Below are 19,357 nucleotides of genomic sequence, written 5' to 3'. Positions count from 1 at the left end.
CTTGCAACCCTGAGCCCAAGTGCAGGTAAATAAGGCCTCAAACTACCAATTGAGAAGACCTGTGGGGGTTGAGGTGGCAGGAGAAACTCCCAGGATCATGGGAGAGTTTGTTAGAGAGACCCACAGGGTCCTATAATGTACACAAACCCACCCACCCAGGAATCAACACCAGAAGGGCCCACTTTGTTTATGGGTAGCAGGGGAAGTAACTAAAATCTGGCAGAGAGTCGAGCAAGTGCCATTATTCCCTCTCAACCCCTTCCCCACATACAGCATCACAACACAGCAATGTCAGTTGCCCTGTCCTGGTTGCCCTACACCTAAGGCCCTGCCCCTCATACATAACAGGTGCACCAAGACAAAAAATTACCCAAATGGAAGAACAGATCAAAACTCTGGAAAAAATACAACTAAGCGATGAAGAGATAGCCAACCTATCAAATGAACAGTTCAAAGCACTGGTAATCAGTACGCTCACAGAATTGGTTGAATTTGGTTGTAAATTAGATGAAAAAATGAAGACAATGCTAAGTGAAATAAAGGAAAATGTACAGGGAACCAATAGTGATGGGGAGGAAACTGGGACCCTAATCAATGGTGTGTACAAGAAGGAAGAAAGAAACATTCAACCAGAACAGAATGAAAAATCAAGAATGCAAAAAAAAATGAGAAGAGGCTTAGGGACATCCAGGACAACTTTAAACATTCCAACATCCAAATTATAGGGGTGGCAGATGGAGAAAAACAAGACCAAAAGGTTGAAAACTTATTTGAACAAATAATGAAGGAGAACTTCCCCAATCTGGAAAAAGGAAATGGGCTTCCAGGAAGTCCAAGAAGCTCAGAGAGTCCCAAAGAAGTTGGATCCAAGGAAGAACACACAAAGGCACATCATAGGAAGAACATACAATTACATTAACCAATATTAAAATGGAGAGAATTCTAGAAGCAGCAAGAGATAAGGGGACAGTCACCTACAAAGGAGTTCCCATGAGACTGTCAGATGATTTCTCAAAAGAGACCTTAAAGGCAAGAAGGGGCTGGAAAAAAGTATTTGAAGTCATGGAAGGAAAGGACCTACATCCAAGATTACTCTATCCAGCAAAGTTTTCATTTAGAATGGAAGTACAGATAAAGTGCTTCTCAGATAAGGTCAAGTTAAAGGAGTTCATCTTCACCAAGCCCTTATTATATGAAATGTTAGAGGGATTTATCTAAGATAAAGAAAATAAAATATATGGATGGTAAAATAACAGCAAACTCACAATTATTGACAACCATACCTGAAACAAAAACAAAAATAAACTAAACGAACAACAAGAACAGGAACAGAACCACAGAAATGGGGATCATATGGAGGTTTATCAACAGCGAGATGGGTGGGGGAGAGAGGCAGAAAAGGTACAGAGAATAAGTAGCATAAATGGTAGGTAGAAAATAGACAGGGGGAGGGTAAGAATAGTGTAGGAAATGTAGAAGCCAATGAACTTATATGTATGACCCATGGACATGAACTAACATGGGGAGAATGTGGGTGGGAGAGGGCATGTGGGGCAGAGGGGAATAAAGAGAGGGAAATGGGACAACTGTAATAGCATAATCAATAAAATATATTTTAAAAACCTTTCAGAAAAGTAAAGGTCAATCTCATGAAATTCTGCCAAGTAAAGAGTACTCACTCTCCTTCTTTGGCTCCTGGAGAGTGATGATGACTCTATGCAGATAGTGAGCAAATGTGAGGGCTATGGAGGGACAGGTGGGAGAGTACTTTTCTGGAAATACCACCTGGGAGTTTTCCAGGTAGGGATGTAGCCATAATCTATAATTTCTTCTAAAAGACCATGTTAAAACAGTCCTGCAAAATACTCCAGGCCGTATCTTATTATTTTCCAGTAGGTTTTGTGTATACTTTCTTTTCTTCTAAAACAAAAGAGGAATCCTCTAAGCATTGTTTTTTTTTTTCTTTTGCAATCTTTGGAGAATTCCAGTCCACACCTGTAATTTGTGCTGAGGCTTCACTAGAGAATGCATCAAATGGAAGACTTCTTGTTTCGTCTTTGCAGATGTGATTTTTTTAAAGAAGGAACCATAGATAATTCTTCCCCATCTTTAGAGTAGTAAAACAAGAGAAAACTGCACTCCTAAATTTGCTATTATCATTTAAAACTGAATAAGGCTGTGGTCACTCTACTAAATCATTTTCCTTTGTTGTCATTAGACTCAACTGCAGTTAAAAGTTGTCAGGAGCTTGACCCACAGTGAACTGTCGTCCCCATTTTTCATAGCTTAATTTCACAGAGCTCATTGGTCACTGTCAGTGTTTGGATAGAGACCCTGAGTTATGTCAACAGGCCCTGTGTTTGGTTCACAACATTCTGTTGCCCTAAATACTGCCAGGTTCAAGTTCAATATTGGAAAAAATACCAGCCAGGCAAACCAAAATTGCATTTATTCTTCTCAGACAGAAATCCCCCTAACACTTCTTAATCGTTATTATTGTTGCAATATAACAGTTCTTCTATAAATGGGAGTAGCACAAGTAGCAATTGAGGCATGTCCTTATTGTGTCCATTTGGACTTGGAAAGAGCTGGCAGATTCATTATACTTCATGGTAATGGACACTGCAGCTCCCGTTCACTGGCATAGTGCCCTGGCAGAAAGAGTTCATCTAAGTTGTTTGTAACACCGCTTCTAATACTGTTTTTCAGCACTGTATTAAAATTGCTTGAAGTATGATAATTGTTTCTTCCAGCTAACAAAATCTTTTTTTTTCTTTCCTTCTCCTTTAGAAGGAAAACTGCAAATTGTTACTTGAGAAAAATTGTGAGGTCTATACATCAATATAGCTCATTTGTGTTCTCTTAGTAACTCACTGAGAGTTGATTTTCAGTTCCATCTGGGTTTGTTGTACCACCTAAAGCATAAACATCACAACAGTGCTTCACTGTCACCATCATTTCCCCCCCAGAGGTACACACACACATGTGCATGTGTACATGCCTGATCAGTTCTCATGCATCAGATTGAAAGGAGAATTGTTGTATTTGTACATTTTCTTTGCACTACCACAAAAACATGACTCATAAGTCACTACTGGGATCACTTCATCTCTACTTAGTTGTAGAAGAGTTTTAGGAGTACTTATGCAATTTGGCTTTTTTCTTGGCTTTGTAAAATAGGGTAATCTCATTTTCTATGTCTGAAGGCCTTGCAATGCAATGACTATTACATGGTTAAGAGAATTGACATGACATGTACAGTAGTTGAGTGATTAGGTCTGGGAAGGGGATTTTGCATGTGTCTTGTTTTCCTGTTCCATCATGCACTGCAGACTCATACGATATATTTTTAAGTAGCTCTGACACATCTTTGGGGATCTTCTGTAGCTTGTCTCCATGCTCTTTGAGCCCCTTTATTAATCTTACACAGACAGCCTTATTCTTTGCAGATCATTTTTCATCAGGGAAATGTTCTTTATTTCCTATTTTCCATGGTCTTCTCATGTAGCAAACACTTAGGTGCCTGCACATTTTTCTTCTTCTTTTTAATTTAAAAAGGCACCTGAATCTTTTTGTTGAACATAATGTCAAATTCTAAAAAAAAAAAAAAATGTCAGACACAGTTCTTAAACTCCTCTAGGGAGTGATAACTTACTTCTTCCATTTTCTTCATCTAAACTTGTAAAGTGAATTTCATTTTTCTTTTAACAGATGATTGTATTATTTTTGAATGGGAGATTCCTATCCTGGTATTGTTTTTCTTACATGGCTTGATTTTTATTTTTTTCTGAACTACTTTTGAATTACTGAGTGCACTGTTTTCTTATCATCATGTAGAGCTACCTGTACTACATGTGTCTAGAATTGAGCCTATAATGTTTGCTTTAAATATACCTGTATATGCACAACTTGGTTTGAAACACTCACATGCAAATACTCTTTATGGGGATACCAATTACTAATGCATTTCTCAACTCCAATTCATGTCTGATTTCACTCAAAAAAAAGAGAGATTTAACACTAAGACCCCTGGAGGGAGTGAAGATGTCAACTCTCAAATTGTAATAATCTCCTCAACATTTTGATATTGGTGTGCCAGGAAAATCCCTCTTGGAAGATGGTTTTGGCAGAACAATGACACAATAATTTTTAGCAAACAACAGCCCAGGTAAGAGGAAGGAGAATGCCTGTGAAACAAATAGTAAGATTAAGTTAGAACCTGGGGAATTCCTTAGAACTAAATATCTAAATGGTACTCTAAAATGACAGAGGAAATTCAAGGAGTACAGCCTTACAAAGGATTTTTATGTCAGGAAGCAGCTTTTAAATTTAAATAGCTCAGGGATTACTAAAATCTGGAATGAGTTGTGACTCTATTCATATAGTTTTATACTAACAGTTCTCTAAGCAGAGAGAGGAAGTTCCGGGCTTAGAAAACAGGCTGAGTAGATATAGCTAGATCTTAAGGCAACTGAGTCTATACATTGTAGTGCTTTTGCCCAGTTGAGATGAAATTTTTGTTTATCCTACAAATTTGAGACTTTAATGTTTAGGAAAGATGATGGGAGGATATTCATTACTTAAATGTGATTTTCCCTCAGGGCAATGGTTCTCTGCTCAGGGTAATTTTGCACCCCTTTCCCAGGAGACACTTGGCAAATGTCTGGAGATGCTTTTGGCTCTCAGAACTAGTAGGAAGTTACTACTGGGATGTAATGTGTAGGAGCCAGAGATGCTGCTTAATGTCCTACAATGCACAGCACGCCCTTCCCACAACAAAGAATTGTCCAGGCCAAAATGTCAGTAATGTCAATGTTCAGAAACCCTCCTTTAGACCAACAGAACACACGATTGAGTTATTTTAAAGCTCATAATAGACAAAAAGGAAAGCATAGTTAATAGTCAGAAATAAACTCTGCAGTTTAAAGTAATGCTTCTATGAAAGGCATGAGCACAGTTTTGTTTCTGTAGCTCTTCAGCTCATACTTGTAATTAATTTGAGAAAGAAAATAGGACTTTTGAGTAATCACAGATATTTATAATAAGGCAGGGTATTTATTCTTCAATCAAGCTTAAAGCAAGACTAATTTTTGAGGTGTTTTATTTCTTTATTGATTTTTTATAACTTCTGTGTTCATTATAATAAAAAACTTAACACTGTATATAACTGTTGATTTTTTCTAAAATATAATTACAGATTAATTATTCATTATCAGTAACCACTACATGAAAGAAATAACAAAAATAAGCACTTAATTTTTTCAATCTCTAGCTCTGTAATTTTTAGAAAATATGAAAGGAACAGGTATATGTTTCTAATGGGAACCTTGAAATAAGGCCTAAGACATTTAAAAATGGATTCCAAATTGCCCAGTTTTTATTTGAGGCAGCATTTTCTTTTCTCAGTAATCAGTAATGACCATGAGTCTTTGTATGGTGATGAAAATCTCTATTCCCTTTTTACTTGTTAAAATATTCAAATTGGGCCCTGGCTGGTGTAGCTCAGTGGATTGAGTGCGGGCCTGCGACTCAGACGATCACGGTTCGATTCTCAGTCAGGGCACATGCCTGGGTTGCAGGCCAGTTCCCTGCAGGCCAACTCCCAGCAGGGGATGCACGAGGGGCAACCATACATTGATGTTTCTCTCCCTCTCTCCTTCCCTTCCCCTCTAAAGGTAAATAAATTAAATCTTTAAAAAAAAGAAAAAAAAATCTCCAAATTGGTTACTTACTAACTATGGTTTTCATGTATTTAGGTATTAAGTGGATGAAACAATGTGGGTATTGACATTTCTAAATTACACTGTATCTAGCTTCAGAAAGGGTAATATTGCCTTTTATGAAAGTATATTGTCTTCTTCCAGTCAGTCACACTGTGATACCCTTATACCATGACTCTCCTCAAAAGGCTTGGGGCCATGTAGACTAGGGCTTAGCTTTGACTCTTCCACAGCAGCTGTGAGTTGCTCAGGAAATTCCTACTGGAACACAGAGCAGATCTCATAGAAATACTCAGTGGGTGTATATACAAGTGTGTAAAACTCTATGATTCCATCTTGTTAATTTTGGAATACCATACCTTCCCAAGACAGCTCCTTCAGTTTCCTCTGCAGAAATTGTATGTGCAGACATCTTAAAAACCACTTTTCATACAATTTTCTGTCTAAATGCTTTATCCTGTGGATGTCTGCTTAATCCAGGGGTCCAAATAAAACAGTGTCATAGCACTCTCTAGAATGAATTCTGAGCATACTACAATAGGACAATAGAAGCAAGCACTTCGTCCTCTGGTTTCTCTCTGGAAAGGAGATCAAATTTTTGGTGGCTGTAGTTGAATGCTTTCTGCAGTGCAAATGGAAGTACAAAATACCCCTGACAATCTGTTTTGTGGGAACTCATACCAATGCTATTACCCTTTTCCCTTTTCCTTCATATGATGATTTACTCTGCCTCAAATGCCTTGCTTTTTTATTACTCAAGATCATTTAGAAAAAGTCAAAGTGTCTTGCCTGAATATCATTTCAGTGGTTGGCAGCTACTCAAATGACCTGAAAAAAGCACAGTGATGGCCAAAAGTATCTCTCCAGGGTTTCCACTTTCCATCACTCTGGTCCATCCAGCAGTAGCATTTGTTGGCAATTCTGAGAACTAAACACATACTATGCCCATTGCCTCTGACACTGCATTTGTGGCCTAATTCCCCTTCCCAGGACACAGCATTGGCTGGAGATCCCTCAACTTTTGCTGATACTCCAGGCTGGCCAGGTGGCCTCAGTGAGCTCCTCCTGCTGTCTTAAGGGCTTTCAGAGGCAGAAATGAGCTCTGTACAATTATGTTTCCTCAAGTGTAGAACAGTACCTAGCAGATAGGAGACAATGTACCATCACTGAATGAACAAAAGAGTGGCTGAATGATGTTTCAACCTCCAGAGGAACTTATAAAATCAACCAGGCAAAGCTAACTATTGAACAGGGAATATGGTAAAGGTGATGTTCTAAACTGAATTTTGCCCCTAAAATGAATATGTTGAAGCCCTAACTCCCAGTGTAACTATATTTGGAGATAAGGTCTTTAAGGCAGTAATTAATGGTAAACGAGGTCATAAGGGTGGGATCCTAATCTGATAGGACTGAGGTCCTTATAAGAAGAGAAAGGGACATCACAAAGAAAAGGCTATGAGAAGAGAGAGTAAGGCATAACCATCTGTAAGCCAAGGATGGATACTTCAGGACAAACTACCCTGTGGACACCTAGATCCCAGCCTCCAGAACTGTGAAAAAATAAATTGCTTTCACTGAAGCCCAAGCCAATTAATACAGGTGATAGCACAAGTACAACCAAGTGTTTATTGTACACCAAGCATGGTGTTATGCTCAGTAATATCCTATCTTGTTTTAATAGGCGATGTCTAACCAAAATAAATCATTTAAACAATTTTATGTACAATCATTTATTAAATTTATTTTCTTGTGACTTGCCCCTATTTAAAAGAAAATGAGGTTCTAGTTTCTACTACCTAAAGTTACTGACACTAGAGACTGATGCTCATGTTTTACTGATGCTTTATTTTTAATGTTTTGTCAAAATAAAACATAAATTCCCCCTAATGTGATAGAATTAAATCCTTAGAATTGTTAGAAATGTGCTGTAGTCTTTAATGTACCAAAATGTGTGTTTAAGTCATAAATTAACTAATAACAGAATCACTATCCTTCTTTGGCAGGCTTATGGTATTTTGACAGACTCTTTATATGGATGATGTGAGATGCTTCGAAGATAGCCCACATCACACTCTACACCATGTTACCAATTATCGTCATTTACTGGCTTGCCCACTAGAGTACACATTTTTCAAAAGTAGAGACTGTATTGTTTAGTTTCCTTATCCCTAAAGTGGGGGTGCTACAAACACTTGCCTCATGCAATTAAATGAAATAATGGATGCATGGAAGGCACTTAGCAACATTCCTGGCATACAGTAAGGACAAAACAAATGCTGGGCCATTGCAGTTGTGTTATCTTATTATTAACATTATGTTACCCCTCACTTTCATAATTGTGCCAAGCACAATGCCTGAGTCATGACAGTCCCCTAGTGTTTGTGGGAAGAATAAATGAAAATCATTTTGTGTATAAATATAGATAAGAGATATCAGTTCACACTTGAACCCAGACTCTCAGAGAACAGGGAACAAAATAACAAAAATATTCTTGAACTTGTTATTCTCTACTACACTAGCCTAATGCTTGGCATCTAGTAAAAGTTCAGTAAACTTTGCTAGAAATTCATTAAAAGACTGAGTAAAATTCATACACGGAGGAAAGAATTCTGCAGATTACTCAGAGGTCAGGACATTTTCTTGAGTTAATTTCCTCTCCAATTAAGAAGGGCAATAAATGTGAATATATCCCTCTATCAGCTTTAAAAATATATTTCTTCTGGCTTCCTGATGATTTCTGTAGTAGCAACCTCGATTCAATTCTTCTAGCTTTTTACTCCATTAACAAAAGAGTAATTACATGGCAAATATTACTATCAATTAGAATCTCTAACTTCTTTCATTTATTTATTTTCATGCTTCAAGCAATATATTGATTTGAATTCAACAGATTTTTGATCTGTTAAAAATTTGCTTTTCAAACTTTTTAATAGAGTTATATTTTAATACCTTTATTTAAAAATAACTTAACTTTGATGTAGTATTTACAAAATATACAGCACTAACTTAAAAATATGTCAACAAAATTATTTAAATTATATTAAAACGTTTTAAGTGACATCTAATAATATTCATAACATTTAAAGACAAATTTCATACTGTTCCATCTAACAATGTTACACATGCTTTAATTTATTGTTAAATAATTATGTAAAAGTAAGGTGTTTTCCAATAAGTAAATACAAATTACACATTGTGTCATTTTTGGTTTGGGTACTAAATGCATGAACACACAATGCATTTTCAATAGTACCCTTTAATAATCATAACATCAAATACACTTTCATAAACTAATCTTATAACCTTCTGTATAACAGTGTATGCTTTTATAGTTTTGTGTGCTGTTCCTAAACTAGAAAATGGGAGTTTACTGGCTGCTCTTTGCAAACTGTTTTCTAAAAATAATACACTGAATACATTTATTCTCAACAAATGAAAAGACAATTTGAATATAATCATTACTACATTTTTAACATTTGTTTTTAAGCAGCTGAAAACATGCTGACATGTTTTATAAGAATTTGGATTAGATGAATCCAATCATTTATTGACCTGCTGATCAAGTCATCTTGAGGCAAATTTGTAAAATTAACATCATTTTTGTATACTCCAATACTCTTTGCATTTAACCATCAGTGTTTTTAAACAGTAATATATACAAAATGAAGATTATCAACTAGTGCATATTAGCAGAATTCAGCTATGTGCTTGATTCATTATGACATTCATCTGGTCACCACCACAAATCATCCTGGAAACAAAAGTTCTCAAAGAGCCCACCTTAAAAGAAAAGGAAAAAATAAAACTCAATATAATTATCATGTTCACTTTTTTTGAGACTGATAGTATTACTATATTTGATAAGAGTATCCCCTGAGAGTTTGTAACTTGCCATTTGGGAAGAACTTTGAGATCTTTCTCTCTTTTTGAATCAGTACCACATTACAGGGACTCAAAGAAGTTGGCCACCATTTAAAGTGAATGAGAGGTAGCTGATCAATATTTCTCTTTCTCTCTTTCTCTTCCTCTCTTCCCCTTTCTCTAAAATCATATAAGCATGCCTCCTCAGGTAAGGATTTAAAAACAGAGTGGATAGGAGGAAGACAATCAGCAGTCCTAATTCTCTTTACGAAAAGAAGAGAAAACACATACGAAATAGGGGTTTACAGTGAATAAATACAGTAATATTTTATTCTCAGTAATTAGTTTTTTCTTGAATTCATTTTATTTCTCAGGTGTTATAACCACCTCACACTCAAGGTAAAGATAAAAATTTTAATGCGGAAATAGTACTTCCATTTATTTTATGTGATGTTTGGGGTGGAGGGTTGTATCAGCACTATATTAACGCCCACCATACTTCAGTTTTTTATAGCTACAATTTCTTAGGACTAGTATGTTAAGCTGTCCTGGGTAATACACATGAAGTAAGTATCAGAAACACAATTCAACTCTGTTTTTGCTGAATCTGCCATTGGGCTTTGCCTGGAAACCCACACACTTTCTTACTTTGACCACCTCTACTGGGTATTCTATATCTCTGAAATTCTGTTAACATGATGTTCCTTTTCCTTTTCCTCTTTCCTCTTTAAGATTATTCACTGGTTCCTTCCACTGATCTGAATTTTTGATGTTTCCCTTTAACCCCATTTCAGCAGTGCTCCCATTCAGCCTGAGTATTTCTCACCATGCATTTCCTCCTTGCCTTGGCCCTGTTAACTCATAAGAACTTTCCTTGTAGTTAATCTCACCAAGACAAATTTTATAGAAGTTGAAGCCTATATAAATTTCTAAAATACCAGATTTTCAATCCTTATAACTGATTTGAAAGTTCATCTCCTAAAATAGCTTTTGCTTTATGCAATATGTATGATTCAGATGTAGCCATTTATTGGAGCATATTCTTACCAGATAAATCTTCTAGTTAAAATGATGCCTTCATTTTATCTTTACTCTGTTCACAACACAAGCCTCTGTCTAGACATAAAGCCCTCCATCTATTAATTCAACAAATTCAATTCAGTTTATTTTTCAGTAATAAGGTAAATGTAGAGCCCTAAAAATTACAGAAGTTAAAGAAGTCTGTAATTTAGCAGAAAAGAACACAGTATAACTGTATTCATTTATTAATTATAAGTTAAGATCTGAGTATTTATATCACTTTTCCAAAGCTGACCTAGAAAGTTAATGAAGAGTTAGGACTGGGACACATAAAGTCCAACACATACCATATTCATTCCTACACTTCTGGACTTCATTTTTTTTATATTTTATTTCATTTTTTATTTGCTTAATTTTATTTTGAAAATTAGTGACAGGACTGAACTTTGTACCTTAGACACTCAATTATATGCCAGCATTTTCCCCACAGCATTCCACACTACTGGTCCACACTAATGAGTATTATTGGTAGATTTCCTTTACCCCTGCCCATAAACAAGATGAATAATTGAAAGCACGATATATTGTTTCCCTCTATACAGCTCAAAAGACTTTGATTTAAATGAGTTCATGTATGTGTGCTTTCTGTAAGCACACACACCCAACATACTCACAATCCTACCTACCAAATCTCTCATGTTCTGATGAAGGATATCAGTATCTGGACCACCTCAATGAAGCCCTACCATAGGGATGGAAAGTGCACCAGATCAGGAGTTAAAGAAAGAATTCTGATTCTGTTCTCAGCCTTTGCTCAATTACTGTCTGGTCATGTGAAACTAGAAAAAGGCCATAACTATTGTTCAACTCAGCTTCTTCAACTATTGTCAAAAATGTAAAAAGTGTTATTGTAAGGCTCAGTTTGCATCATTATAGTAAGCATGGCCCTTTATAGCAGTTTGATGAACATATGTAGTCTCAGCTTTCTGTTACCTCCCTCCCCAGTAAATTACTTACTGCCATGATGCCCTAACTATGTCATTTCCTTACTAACACGAAGTCCAAAAGCTCTTCTTCAATATATTCTTTCAAACCAAAGTACTCCAGAGGCTGACTTAATTCAAAAATGTTAGTGCTACTTCCAAGCTCTAGATGAAGTGATAGTACTGGAAAGTCAGATTGGCTCTCAATACTGTTGCATTGCTTCCACATGGCATTGCTGTTGAACGAGCACTACACCTGTAACTCTTAGTGTTCTGATTCAAGATGCCCTTACTCATTCATAAGCCAGAGTGGAACGTCACATAGTTGTAGAGATTACCAAAAAAGCAAATATTACTGGAATAAAAATTGCAAGTAATGCTTAAAAGTCTCCCTGATTGTAATGAGCTTGGAGCTCTGTGTTTCCCAAATTACATTAAAAAACCAGGCTGCATGCTTTGTGGTTATTAAGGACAGCATAGAGTTTAGGTACCTTTGCTACAGTTATTTGATTGAGAGAACTCTAGAGTAGGCTTTGAAGTATTTTTTTTGAAATTTGGTATTTATTTGAATTGGAGCTTATGTTATTGAAGATACATCATGCTGACGAATGTATGTATAAATGCCAAATTCTTCCGAGGGTTTTTCTGAGGGGAAGTGAATAACCAGAGTCAAGGAACATTAACCAACACTCTGCAGGGAACCACACTAGCTACTGAAAATAGACATAAGACACATTTTTACCACCCTTCACGAGCCTTCAATAGAGGAAAACAAGTATGACTTTCGAGTTCATTTTTCTCTTAGCCCAGCCTCTGTTCCCCAAAGCATGGTACAGCAAGAATGAGTTTGATCTTCAAATGATCTCCGGCCTCAATGTCATGCTGTGCAAAAGCGAGTTCTTCCCCAAAATACTTCGGTCTAAAGTTAATCTAAGAGGAGGTCACTAACTGAGTCTGACTTTCTCCAGGGGAGGTTTCTTTTTGAAAACCAGGCTTTCTTGTCAGTAGAGTTTGGTTAGGACCACCTAGGTCTGTTCTAAAATGTGTTTGTTTTCTAAGAGCTCCTCATAAATATTAATTCTCCTCACCTGCTTCTACCCTGACAACCCCAAACTTCTCATAATAACGAGTGTCTGGATGTGTCATGGTAAAGCCGGATTGTCCCTATTCCCCAAAGCAAAACTTTGCCTAACTGAGGACAAGTCTAGAGAAGCTTTCCAAAAGAATGTGTGTCTTACCTTGAGAAAATATAAAAATAAATGATACTTTACAACTATGTGTCCTCTCACCTGGCTCACTACTATATAATGATGTTGATACAAAATATACTGAAATCAAAGTGCTTTGCAATGATAAAATACATTATTCACTTATTGTCCTCCCTTTCTTTTAAAACACTAGAGCACATTAAATGAGCCACAGAATTTAGCACATGATGCTAAATTATAGGAAGTCACCTATATCATGTAGGTTTCACCTCAAATTTGATTATGAACTCCCTGGGGAAAGAGGCAGTGGTTGTATTTTTCATGACACTCTTATATTATAGTATCATAGTGGGAAGAACATGTGAAAGGTTCTAGAAACACCTGTGAATTTGTTGACTTATAAACACAACTAATTGTTGCTATTTTCAAATTGTTTCTCCTCAACTAACCTTTTTGCATACAAGGCATATTTGTTGTTTTTTAGATTCTTCAATATGTGCTCTCTTCTATGGGAGGAATTGCAAGGAGGGTTTAACTTTGTTTTCTGTATTTTCAGTTATGTAGATGGTTCCTAGATGACTGTTTAGTAAATTGTATTGACTCTGACATTCACATTCCCCACAGCAGCCACATGAAAAAATAGCCTTGACACATACCCCAGGGTGCACAGGCAATTTAAACAATATGAATCCCAATTGAAATAAACGTCCAGTGTAGAAAAAGTACCCTTCGCAGTCTACTTCTCAAACTACCTTCAGTTAAAGACCCCAATTGAAGAACCTGAATGCCACACCACCAAGGTTAAGAGCAAACCTGCTGCTGGTGTGAAAAGCAGTATGCAAATCTAGACCTAGAACCTTTTAAGGTCCAGCTGCAGTTGTTTCTTGTAACCCTTATTTTTTGTATCATTTCCACATTCAACAATATTTCTTTCTGTGCCACTGCATATGAGAAAATAAGCTTGTAGCTCCAACAACTGAATCAGAAACATATTTTAGGCTTTCCTTACATATGGTAGCTAATTATTGCATTCCAGTTTTTAGGTAAAGGCTGCATTTTTCACATGATGTTTAGTTGACTCATCACGATTGTGTCCATAGACATTGTCTCTTCCTTGAAATGAAAGTACTCATATGGGCCTAAGTCATGTTCCAGGGAATTATGAGAAGGTGAAACTGTGGGGGAGTCATGTTACCTGTTATTTGCTTTTTAATTTCAACTCAAAAAACACATTTTCATGTATTTACTAGGACATATAGCTAGTGAACATACAGCTTAGGGTTGGCAGTGAACCAACTACAGCAGCCCCAAAACCTGTGGGATTCCTGCAGATAACATCAAACAGGACAAGTAGAGCAAAAATGTGAAATGAAATGTGTCTTAAGGAGGAAAAACCCTAATCAGGATCAGAAGTTTATGAAAATTTTAAATAACGTGAACATTGCTTCAGGGAGTTCCATGAAATGTACAAATTTAAGATAGATAAAAATATATATTAAGGATAATCTTAGCCAGTGCAAACTCAGTATCGATTTGAGACAGGTTATCATTTTTTTAAATCAAAGATGGGGAGGAAATAAATGTCTGACAAAGTAAAGGCAAGATTAGTCAAAGTCAATAGCAAACAGAGAGAGAAGAGTCAGGAACTGAGTTATTGGGAAGTCCACAGTGGAAGGCTAACAGAGAGCTGAGTCTTGTGTGGAATAGGTCAAGAGAAAAGAAGTGAAGATAACACAGGGAATAAAGATTACAATCACCGAGCAGCCAGATCTGTTAGGGACAAAGGCCTTACCTTCACAGATCATTTTCCAAGCCCAAACAATCTACTGCAATGAAACAGCTTCAAACTCTTCACCCTCATATCTTCATGTCCCCTTGATGGATGTTTAAAATTCCTCTCACAGAATTTAGTATGAGATTACACAACAGTAAGTAATAAATTGTAAAATCCTCAAGGCTAACACTGTGTAACAAGGGTAACAATTTTATTCACATTTGAATAAAATTAAGTATACCAAATGAAAGATTTTATATGATATAGAAACCTAGCAACCTGAAACTAAGGAAAAGATGAGAAGAAAGGGAAAAGAGGCTTCCTATGTATGAAGTTGGAGTTTATGGGAAGTTGCTTATTTTTGAAAGTTTACCTAGTGTGGTCTGCCAAGAAATATGAAGGTTTTAATTTCATCATTGAGGGCCCATTTAGTGAGCATCTAACAGGTGCCAGACATTCTGTTAAAGCCATGGGCATGTACTGAAAGACAGGCAGTGTACATTCTCCTAATCTAGTGAGAGAGACATATCAACAAACAATCCTATAACCACACAATACTATGGAGGCCCATTAACAGAGCAACCTGAGTGAACACAAAAGGATGTGACTTCTTCAGAGAGTAGAGTATGGTTCTTTTGCCATCATTGTTTCTTTATCCTCAAACTGGTTCAGTCTGGTTTCCCCCACCAACACTTAACAGTTCAAAAACAGTTTAAAAAGTCAACAAAGTATATACAAGTTGATTTATTTTAAAAAGCTACTTTTTCCACATTCATCTTTCTCATTATTCCAGATCCAGGTGAAATGCTAATCCCCATAAGTAGTCTACTTCTATTTACCCTTAGAATGATGATCTCACCTAAGTCACCCCTTAGGAAGTTAAATGTAGCACCCCTAAACTGAGCTTGAGATTCTTCCAATGCTAGATGTGTTTCTGGGGAGGACCTCCACACAAAATGGCAGTAAAGTAGATGGATGTTACAATCACCTCCTCCCAGGACAAAACTGAAATTATAACTAAAATATAGAACAAAACTTGAATAGCCAACTGAAGACTAGCTAAACAGCAGTTTTATAAGCAAGGATTTATGAAGAAGCTATACAGAGACTGGTAAGGTGGGTGGAGATACGAAAAAGGTTGGCCCTGCTTCCATGGTTTGTGGCTGAGATGCCAGAGAACTTCTCAGCTGCAGGGATCCCCAGTGAGGTGCTGGGGTCTCAACCAGTTCAGAGCACAAGAGCTGGGAAGAGGATCTCATTTAACATCAGAAAGTAAAACTCGCGCCCTGGCTGGTGTAGCTCAGTGGATTGAGTGCAGGCCTGCGAACCAGAGGCTCACGGTTCAATTCCCAGTCAGGGCACATGCCTGGGTTGCAAGCCGGTTCCCTGCAGGCCAACTCCCAGCAGGAGATGCACAAAAGGCAACCATACATTGATGTTTCTCTCCCTCTCTCCTTCCCCTCTAAAGATAAATAAATAAAATCTTAAAAAAAAGAAAGTAAAACTCAATGGAGATACTGTCTACTAGAGAAAGATGGAAGTCTGCTAAAGACATAGGCAACTTCTTAAAGGGCCAACACACAAATTCTCACACTGACCATGGTCTCTTGGGAAGGAAGGGAAGAGCAGACTAGTGTCATGTACAGAAAGAGTGGAGTTCCTGGTTTGGGGGAGAAATATGAAGGGACAGCCACCAAGAAATCTGTGCTGACTTTCTCTCCCATACCACAAATACCATCTTTTTGGGTGGAGCACTCCCTGTTTTATGACATCTGCTAGGGAAAAGCAATAGACCTATTCTCCGGAATCCTTGTCACTGCACTCTGCAGAGCTCAAACCCTGCCAAGGAGTCAACTGCCTAAACAGGGGTGTAGCATTTGGGACAGACTCAGGGGGTATAAGTGACTATTATGTGGCTCTAGGGTGGATGCCACCCCTCCCTCCTTCCTCCAAGTCTTAGAAGTGTTCACAGGAGTCCACTAGCACCACCCTGTAGGCTTTGGGTGTCCCCAACATGTTGTGTTCTTACTACAAGCAGAATCTGGGATGAACAGTTGTGTGGCTTTAAGATGGAGAACATTTTTTTCTCACATGCCCAACTAACACAGAGCCCTATCTTTATACAGCCAAATCTTGGTCTGATTGGACCTGATAAACTCTGCTGGTCTCACCCTGATGATTTCTGAGACCTTGCCCAACCACAACTGTATGTGGGCACCTAGACTTGAATACACTGGGATATTTATTAAGTGGCCTCAGGCTCAGCACTGGCACTGAGGTTGAACCTGTATCAGTTGGGTGAACACCACTCACCCCCACCTAGTAACTCACTAGGAATCTACCTCATGCTACTTGAGTACTGCCAGAGATTCTTTCAGGGACTGAGACTAACAGGCAGCCATCAGGCAGAGGCAAATGGAAGCATCTTTGGGTCCCTTATGACTTTTGCTGACTTTCCCCCAGGCCTGGACCTGGTGCTGGTAAAAACCAGCCTTGGTACATATCTTGCTCCTTTCCACTCATACCCAGGTACAGCAGAGAGTCCCAGAAACTGTGGATCACTTTTTAGCTGCAAACAAGTGGTCCAAGACCAATGACAGGCAGTGCCTGACATTATTATGCAATAGAGCTTCTCCCAAGAGACCCCAAAACCAACACATGAAGTTGCCAACTTCAGACAATATTAGAGCAGCATCCCATTACCTTCACAAGCAATATATCAAAAAGAGGGCTCACAGGATCAGACCTTGCTGAGTTGAATTCTGCTTTATGTGGCTAGCACCTGCACAGAAGCCCATACAATGTTGTTGGAGTTGGGGTTGATCCTCACAGTCAGCCAGCCTCAGAGTCAACCCTATGCATGAAAGGGAAAATAGCAATCAAGACTCAATTACAGTAGGAGGGTTCACATAATCCACATAAGGGACATCCTTAGAACACCCAGGTCAGATGATCAAAAAGACTGTACCTCTAAATCCCACAGAATACTTACTACACAAGGCCATCTTACCAAGACTTGGGGTCATAGTAGATCTATCTAATCAATAGAAACAAACACAAAGATGTAGACACAATAGAGGTAAATAAAACATTACCCACATGAAATTACAGAAGAAATCTACAGAAAAACAGAGCTAAATGAAATAGAGGCAAACAATTTATCAGCTATAGAGTTTTAAAAAATGGTTATAGGTATGCTCAAGGAACTTAGTAAAAACTTCAAGGAATATGGTGATAACTACAACAACTTGAAAAAGGACATAGCAACCATCAGAAATAACCAGTCATAAATAAATAATGCAATATCTGAAATAAAGAATACAATAAAAGAAATAAACAGTAGGTTGAATGAACACAAAATCAAATCAATAAGCTAGGAGAAAAGATGGGAAAAAATCAGAGCAGCAAAAGGGAAAAACATAATTAAAAACCAGAAGGATAATTTGAACAATATTTGGGACAACATGAAATGTAACAACATTCACATCACAGTGGTATCAGAAATAGAAAAAAGAGAGCAAGGAATAAAGAACCTGTTTGAAGAAATAGTGACAGAAAACTTCCCTAATTGGTGAAGCAAAAAAATCACACAGATTCAGGAAGCACGGAGAGTCTCAATCAAGATAAACTCAAAGACACCGATGCCAAGAGATATCATGATTAAAATGGCAAAGGTTAAAGAAAAAGAGAGAATCTTAAAAGTATCAAAAGAAAGACAGGTACCTAGAAGGGAGTTCCCATAATACTGTCAGCTGATTTCTCAACAGAAACATTTCAAGCCAGAAAAAATTGGTGTGAAATATTCAAAGCGATGAAAAGCAAAGACATACAACCAAGACTACATTAGACAGCAAGTCTATCATTTAAAATTTAAGGAGGAATAAAGAGCTTCTCAGACTTGACAAAGCTAAAGGTGCTTGTTTAAAAGCAAACAGGTATTATGGAAATGTTAACGGTTGTTTTTGAAGAGGAAGAAGAAAAAGGGGAAAAAGAAGAAGAGAAAGAGGCAGAGGAAGAAAGAGGAGGAGGAGAGGAAGAGAAAGAGAGGAACATAGTTATAAAGAATAAAATGGCAATAAATATATACCTATCAGTAATCACTTCAAATGTAAATAGCTCAAATGTTATGGTAAAAAGACATAGGGTAGCTGAATGGATAAGAAAACAAGACCCATATATATGCTGTCTAAAAGAAACTCACCTCAGAACAAAAGATACACACAGATTAAAAGCAAAGGAATGGGGAAAGATATTTCATTTAAATGGAAAGAGAAAAAAAGCCAAAGTAGTAATACATATAGTTGATAAAATGATCTTTAAAAAAAGGATATAATAAGTGCCAACACAAAGGACACTAAATAATAATAAAGGGAGCAATCCAACAAGAAGATATAACCCTTGTAAACATTTATGAACCCAACATAGGAGCACCTAAATATTTAAAGCAAAACTTGTGAATATAAAAGGAGAGATTGCCAGTAGTGCAGTCATAGCAGGGAATTTTAACATAGTATAGACATCAATGGATAGATATTCCAGACAGAAAATCAGCATAGAAAGAGTGTCCCGAGGTGACAAATTAGACCAGGTAGACTTAATAAATATCTTCAGAGCATTTCATCTCAAAGCAGCAGAACATACATTTTCCCAAATGCACATAGAATATTTTCTATGATAGACCACATATTAAGACACAAAAGAAGTCTGAATACAGTTAAGAAGACTGAAATCATGTCAAGCATTTTTTGCCATAATGGTATGAAACTAGAAATTAATCACAAGAAAAAAATG

Source organism: Sturnira hondurensis, unplaced genomic scaffold (assembly GCF_014824575.4).
Source record: "Sturnira hondurensis isolate 20B ecotype Veracruz unplaced genomic scaffold, ASM1482457v3 Scaffold0017394, whole genome shotgun sequence".
Taxonomy (NCBI): Eukaryota; Metazoa; Chordata; class Mammalia; order Chiroptera; family Phyllostomidae; genus Sturnira; species Sturnira hondurensis.
Note: the sequence above shows the minus strand (reverse complement) of the source record.